The sequence below is a fragment of the Triticum aestivum genome, chromosome 1B (assembly GCF_018294505.1).
Source record: "Triticum aestivum cultivar Chinese Spring chromosome 1B, IWGSC CS RefSeq v2.1, whole genome shotgun sequence".
Classification (NCBI taxonomy): Eukaryota; Viridiplantae; Streptophyta; class Magnoliopsida; order Poales; family Poaceae; genus Triticum; species Triticum aestivum.
Window position 1 is genome coordinate 6,567,446 of NC_057795.1, and position 7,761 is coordinate 6,575,206.

At 48.2% G+C, this 7,761-nt stretch overlaps 1 pseudogene; it reads left to right on the forward strand.

The window, feature by feature from the left end:
* Nucleotides 1-931: 931 nt before the first annotated feature.
* Nucleotides 932-1,070, forward strand: LOC123151287 (uncharacterized; annotated as a pseudogene).
* The last annotated feature ends 6,691 nt before the right edge of the window (nucleotides 1,071-7,761 follow it).

Consider the following 7,761-nt stretch of genomic DNA (forward strand, 5'->3'; position numbering starts at 1 on the left):
TAATTTATTCCTTTCTTATCCCACTCCCACAGGATTAATGTGCTGCCGCTGAAGCTAAATCCTTATTTTTTGCAATAGCAACAGGTTAGATTACCAAATATCGCTTTCCTAATTTCGAAGTTAACCATGTTACTAATTAGTTTGTCATCAATCAATGTCTGAAATTAATTTGTTTTTGTTAAACGTACGTACCAAGGAGGCCTTGACCCCTTGGCGTACCGCAGATAGCTACGATGTTAGGATTCGATCTTATCTCTCTGTAACTTCCTAGTCTATCCCTTGCACTACAAGTTGTAATCTGAACAAACTCCTGTATGCGATGAGGGAGTCGCGACCCTGCTTTATAACACGAAGCCGTCGCCCAGAACAGGGTACGACGTTCCAACCATTCTATTTCACATGGTATACAGAGCCTAACTCCTCCATCGCATCTAGCCACCAGAAAGCTTCCGCCATGGCCTCGTCCTCCACCACCAACATTGGTCTCTCTAGCTAGATCACCGAGAAGCTTACCCGCACCGACTTCATCCTCTGGCGGACACAGATCACGCCTCAGCTTCGTGGTGCTGGCGTCTTCGGCTATGTGGATGGCAGCACGCCGGAGCCGCCCAAGGTCGTCGTCAACAAGGACAAAGACGGGAAGGAGGTCACCACACCCAACCCCCTTCACCTGATCTGGTTCCGGGAAGACCAACAGGTACTAGGATACCTTCTGAATAACCTTTCCAAGGAGGTGCTCGTGCAGGTGACATCGATCGCCCATGCCCACGAGCTGTGGACAGCGGTGGTGAACATGTTTTCATCCCAGTCGCTGTCACACATCAACAACATCCGCGCCGTGCTGTCCAACACCCAGAAGGGCACTCAGTCCGTCGCGGCGTTCTTCGCGCACATGCGCTCCCTCGCCGACGAACTGGCCGCGGCAGGCAAGCCCCTTGACGATGACGAGCTCACCTCCTACATCCTTGCCGGCTTGGACATGGAATACCAGCCCCTCGTCTCCGTCCTCGACGCCCGCACCTCGCCTGTCACCCTTGACGAATTGTATGCTCAGATGAGTAACTTCGATCAGAGGGTGGCCTTGTTCCAGGGTGCAAACGGCGGCTTCAAGTCATCTGCCAACGTCGCCATGCGCGGCCGCAATGGTGGCTCACGCTACCACGGGCCGCCGCGCGGGAAAGGCAAAAGTGCAGGAGGAACCAACTACAACAACCCTCGCAGCGATTCACGCGGGAACAGGAGCAACGGCGGCGGTCGTCCCTCCTCCAACAACAACAGGGGCCGCCGCAACAACTCCACCAAGCGCCCTGACGCCATCCGCTGTCATATCTGCGGCAAGCCTGGCCATTCAGCCAAGGACTGCTGGTACAGGTTTGATGAAGATGAGGATTCATCTCAAGATGAGAAGATGGCGGGTGCAGCAGATGGATCATACGGCGTGGACACAAACTGGTATGTGGATAGTGGAGCCACGAACCACATCACCGGTGAACTCGAGAAGGTGACCATGCGGGAGAAATGCCGCGGGCAAGATCACATCCACACTGCTAGTGGAGAAGGTATGAAGGTGAGTCACATTGGTCATTCAATTATTAAAACCCCTCATAGAAAAATTCATCTTCAAAAAATTCCGCATGTTCCTAGTGCCTCAATGAATCTACTGTCCGTTCATCGCATCGCCATTGATAACCATGTATTCCTTGAGTTTCACCCCTTCTTCTTTTTGATCAAGGATCAGGCAACGAGGAAGGTGTTGTATCGAGGTAGATGCGTTCGTGGGCTTTATCCGTTGATTCCGGAGATTCGAAGACTCAATAAACAAGTTTTTAGTGCCACCAAACTTTCGTCAACACGATGGCATGATCGTTTAGGACATGCATCTTTTTCTTTAGTTGAAAAATTGCTTAGGAAAAATAAGCTCCCATTTGTTCGAGAGCACAATGTCGAAACAATTTGTGATTCATGTCAGCGAGCTAAGAGTCATCAACTACCTTATCTCGTGTCTACTAGTATCTCTACCAAACCATTGCAACTTATTTTTTCTGATGTTTGGGGCCCTGCAACCTCCTCTGTTGGTAGACATACATATTACGTTAGTTTCATTGATGACTATAGCAAATACTCATGGATCTATCTTGTAAAGAAAAGATCCGAAGTGTTCCAAGTCTTCAAAAACTTTCAAGCTCTCGTTGAACGAAAATTCGATAGCAAAATCATAGCCGTCCAGTCCGACGGGGGCGGGGAGTATGAAAAACTCAACTCCTTTCAAGAACTTGGCATATCTCACCATGTTTCTTGCCCTCACGCTCACCAACAAAACGGGTCTGCAGAACGCAAACACAGACACATCGTAGAGGTTGGTCTTGCTCTTCTAGCTGGCGCATCCATGCCCCTCAAATTTTGGGATGAGGCATTCCTCACCGCCATCCATCTTATCAACATACTTCCTAGTCGTGTCATTAATAATGAAACACCCACTGAAAGGCTTCTTCAAGTCAAACCAGACTACACAACTTTCCGTGTGTTTGGATGCGCTTGTTGCCCCAATCTCAGGCCATCCAACAATCACAAGCTCATATTTCGCTCAAAACAGTGTGCTTTCATCGGATATAGTGCTCAACACAAAGGGGTGAAGTGTCTTGACATATCCACCGGACGTGTCTATATCTCCCGTGATGTCGTGTTCGACGAAACAAAATTCCCCTTTGCCGATCTCCATCCAAACGCCGGTGCCCTACTTTGCAAAGAAATCTTACTCTTACCGTCTCATCTTACCGGTCTCGAGCATGGGGAAAATAATTGTGATGATCCTTTGTTGACTAATCCTCATAACCGTCTGCATGAGAATTGTGATGATGCAGATACATCTCAGGAAAAAGATGGAAAAGAAACTACTGAAAATGGTGAAGAAACAGCCCGCAACAGGCATGATTTCATGTGTCCTGTGTTGGGGGGCATATCTCCCTCGGGATCAGGGCTGCAGCGGCTCAGCAGCCAATCTTCCTCAGGATCGGCGCGGCTGCAGAACGCCAGCGCCACAGAAACCGCGTCGCCCGCGCCGTCTACTGCCAGGCGCGGTGCTGTCGACCCGGCGATCGACACGTGGCCTGGTGCGGCTGGCTCTGACACGGCACCTGGCCCGCACCAATCATCCACACCCACGCGGCCCAGTGCGGCTCGCTGGCCTGCTGGTGGTCCGTGCCACTACACCCTGCGCCCACGTTCCTGCGCGGATCCAACAGGTGGTCGATCCGATGCTGCTACGGACGCAAGCGCGCGATCCGGTGCAGTTCCGATCAGGCCCGCGCCATCATTGCAGCATGATGGGCCGGTTGCCCATTCGGGATGCGGCGCAGGATCCTCTGTGCCGCCTCCTTCCACTCCGTCTGCTTCAGATGCCGCAGAAAATCTTGCTGCACCGGGGGAATCTGTCTCGGGATTGCTGGGATCGTCAGTTGCCGGATCTTCTGCACCAATTCCTCCTCAGCCACATACACGCCTTCAGAAAGGGGTAATCCAGCCTATCAATTACAAGCATGTAACCAAATTTGGTCTAGCGTGTTCTACAGGAGAACCAAACTCTCTAGATGAAGCACTTGGAGATGCTCGTTGGAAGAAGGCTATGGAAGAAGAATATATGGCACTTCAGAAAAATAAAACTTGGCACCTGGTCCCCACACCACGAGGTAAAAATTTAATTGACTGTAAGTGGGTCTACAGGATTAAGAGAAAATCTGATGGAACCATAGATCGCTATAAATCAAGACTGGTAGCAAAAGGTTTTAAGCAACGGTATGGCATAGACTATGAGGACACCTTTAGTCCCGTTGTTAAAGCTGCTACTATCCGTCTTGTCCTATCTATTGCTATTTCCAGGGGGTGGAGCCTTAGATAGCTAGATGTACAGAACGCGTTTCTTCATGGTGTTCTGGAGGAGGAAGTGTACATGAAACAACATCCTGTGTTCGTCGACAAAAACTCACCCTTCCACTTATGTAAGCTTGATAAATCTCTTTATGGATTGAAGCAGGCTCCTAGGGCGTGGTATTCACGCCTCAGTCAGAAACTGCAAGCACTTGGCTTTGTTTCTTCCAAGTCTGACACGTCACTGTTTGTTTACAACAAGTTCAATACATCCATATTTGTGCTCATTTGTGTTGATGATATTATTGTCACAAGTTCATCTGTTGAGGCAGTGACAGGATGTTGAAGGATTTGAGTGCTGAGTTTGCTCTCAAGGATCTGGGAGACTTGCTGTCATGGAATTAACACGTCAGATGTCCTCATGAAAGGACTTAGTCGTGGAGCCATCGCAACGGGTTAGCTTGAAGGGGTTAAACTAGACAAGGGACACATGAGTTTATACTAGTTTGGCCCCTTTGATGAAGGTAAAGCCTACGTCTAGTTGTGATGGGATTGACTGGGTTTCGATGACCAGGGAGCGAAATACGCTTGCCTGGGTCTCGAGTTGTTGTCTGTTGTCCCTGAACCGCCGCCGAGTCGTCCCTTTATATACACAGGTTGACGCCCGGCCGGTCTACAGAGCCCCGAGGCCGACTCATACAAAGTGTCCAGCTCGGTCTCTCCTTTCCTAACTTATATTACAAGTTTACATAGTCATGGTGGTTTACCACTATGGGCCCTAAACTGCCTTTGGGCTGCGGGCTTCTAAGCTTCGTTAGTAAAACGCCATCTTCTGGATCTTCATAGGCTTCAGCATAGTCGAGGGTGAACCGGGCCCTCCTGGCCGGTTTACACTCAGTAGCTATATCCTCAACATTAGGCCCCAGATTGGTTTGAATTTGTTCATGTCAATCTTCAATACTTCAAAGATATCTTGTAGGCGTCCTCTTGTATTTTCGTAAACCGCCATATTGTCTTCTCCTGTAAATTTTGTAAACCGCCGTGACATCATCTTCTGAACACAGCAACGGTCCATCATGACATCATCTCTGTATAAAAAGATTAAAAAGATTCCCTTCACTTAATGGCTATCCCGAAAATCGAGGCGACAGGCGCACCCATTCTGCCGCTTTAGGCTCCTTGATTCTCGCGCCTGCCATTTATTCTTTCCTTTATAAATAAGGCCCGAGGGCCCTTCTCTCTCTTCCCCTTCTGTGCCTTCTTCTTCCTCGCGACGCCCAAGCTCTGAAGCTCCGCCGCCGTCCACGACCCTTGAGAACTGCATCGACAAAGGCCACTGCATCAACCTGAAACAGATCGGAAACTCGTCGCACCCCTCCGCAGTAAATCTGCAGCGGTAAGTTCCCTCTTTCCTTCATCTTTAGATCTGTGTTTAGGGTTCGCGAGCTCATCTATTCAGTTCTTCATTCCTCTTCTTCGTCCTTCCTTCTACCGCGGTAGTTTTGATCCAATAGCAGTGTAGATCCCATGCAGTAGTTATCCCGCATCCGTTTTTAATGCTAGCAGATCTTCCTTTTCTTCTGTAGAATATACGACCTTCCCTGTTCTGCTTAACGCCTTTAGAGATCACCGAAAAAAATTGCTTTACAGATGTGCGGTAGATCCAAATAAATTTGAGCATTGTGTGAAACCTGTTTCTGTCAACACTTAGTAGAAATTTTAAATCTTGGCCCTTCTGCCTATGGGCGGTTTAACCTTTGATAGTCAATCCACCATATATCATTAGCCCTCTCTTAAACCGCCAACTGAACCTTGCATAGAATTTTTCTCCGGTTTAACACTGAATTGTACACCTTAAACCGTAAATTGTAAAACCGGCACTTGTTTTTCCTTTCAGTTCCCCCCTTACGGAATGGCGAAACAATTCTCTGCTTGCAATTGGGTTCCGTCCCGGATCACGGAAACACAAATCAATGGTTATGTCACCACTGGTGTTTTAGCCTCAAAAAGAGTTCTCCACTGGCGAGTTCCGGAATCGGAATGTCCACCTGAACCTCAAGAAGGAGAGGTGATTGTTTTTATGCAACATTTAGACCGGGGATTCAGTCCGCCCGGATCAAAAAATTTCCGGGATGTCCTCGCAAGCTTCCAACTCCATCCGCAAGATATTGGTCCGAACTCTGTGTTCAATATATGCAACTTTCAAGTATTCTGCGAAGTCTATCTTCAAGAAGAGCCAACCGTGGAGCTATTTCGGGACTTCTTTCATTTAAACCGCCGTACGGAATTCTCAGATGGTCCCAACACAGAGCTTGGCGGCGTTTCAATTCATAAAAGGAAAGAAGTTGACTTCCCTCATGCAAAACATCATAGCCATCCTAAAGATTGGAATCAGACCTGGTTTTATTGCCGGAACACTGCCCCTGACGGAGAAAATCCTTTGTCGGGTTATCGCCCTCACCGGCTTAGCAACGGCCACCCATTACCTTTACGCTTGACCGCCGCAGAACGGAAGAATTTTGCACCTCAACTCACCAAGCTCCAAGCTCTAATGGCCAACGGTTTAACTGGCATTGATCTTGTCCGCTGCTGGGTTTCTTGGGGCATTTTACCTTTACGCCGCCGCCCCGGATTGATGCATGAATATATTGGTGATGTCAAAGACCCTCAACGATATCACGAATTAGTAATAACCGATCTTGAAGTTACTGAATTGGTGAAGAAAATGCTTGATGAACCGATCTCTGCATGTAGCCAAACCGGGTTGGCTCCGTTTTGCGTCTCTAATAAACCGCCAGCGGTAAAGTTCATCTAAATACTTTACTGATTTGCTTCCGTATGGACTGTGTATTAACCTTTCCATGTCTTAGTTTCAGGCTAACAGCTCCTTTTGGAAATGGACTAAACCGGCCCGGGCTCCTCGTGCAAAGACCAAGGCCACCAAGAAAGCTGGCAAGAAGAAAACCACCGAGTCTTCTGATCCGCCAGAAGATGAAGAATCAGACGCTGAGGTAGAACTTGACTCACTTGGTTCTTTTTTCGTTCATCTTATTGACAATTACTATTCCCAGGATGATGCTGAGGCCAGCCATGCAGAACATGTTGAGGTAATCTTTCTTTCTTCCAATTCAGATCTTGTACCGGTTCAAAGAATTCGCTGCATAGTCCGGAAAGTAAAACAATCTCACCCCCTTGCTCATTTGGATCCAAAATTTTCTTTGGAGACACAGCAAGTTGAAGAACGTCGCACAACCCAGCATAGCGGTCAACAAATCACGTCGTCTGGTTTAGCTGATACGCCAACCCGGAAACATCGTCCAGAGGTGACTTGTTCTCCTGAAAAGCGTTATCCTTTGAAAGGTTTCTTCCGATGCCCTCTCAATCTGTCTGACCCGAATTACCAGGCTTCTTCCAATTCGTCTGGTGGTTCATCAACCACTGAGCTGCCTCCTCTAAAAGTCGTTGCTCGTTAAGTATATTACTCCTTAATTTGTTTCTTTTATTTGTCGGTTTACCATATTCTAACCTTTGATGTTGTAGTGCCAAGGCTCGATTAAGTAAGAAAGCCAAGACCAGCAACCCTACTGTTGATGTTGATCCAGAGAAGACTCCAGAGCATAATGGCGAAGACCCTGAAGTTGCTATAGACAGCTCTGCTGGGAAAAACCAAGATGCTGATGCTAACCCGCCAGGGGTTGAACCGAATGTAGAGGTTGATACTTCACATCCTCCTGCTCCTCCAAGTACAACAGTGGAACAGCGAGGCTCAACTGCTGATCAGCCAAGCCCGGCAAACAAACCGCCAAGCCCTGCTACCAAGGCGCCAAGCCCTATTAAGAATGTCAATTCATCCAGTCCGGCCAAAGATGATGACGTTGTTGTTACTGGTTCCGCATA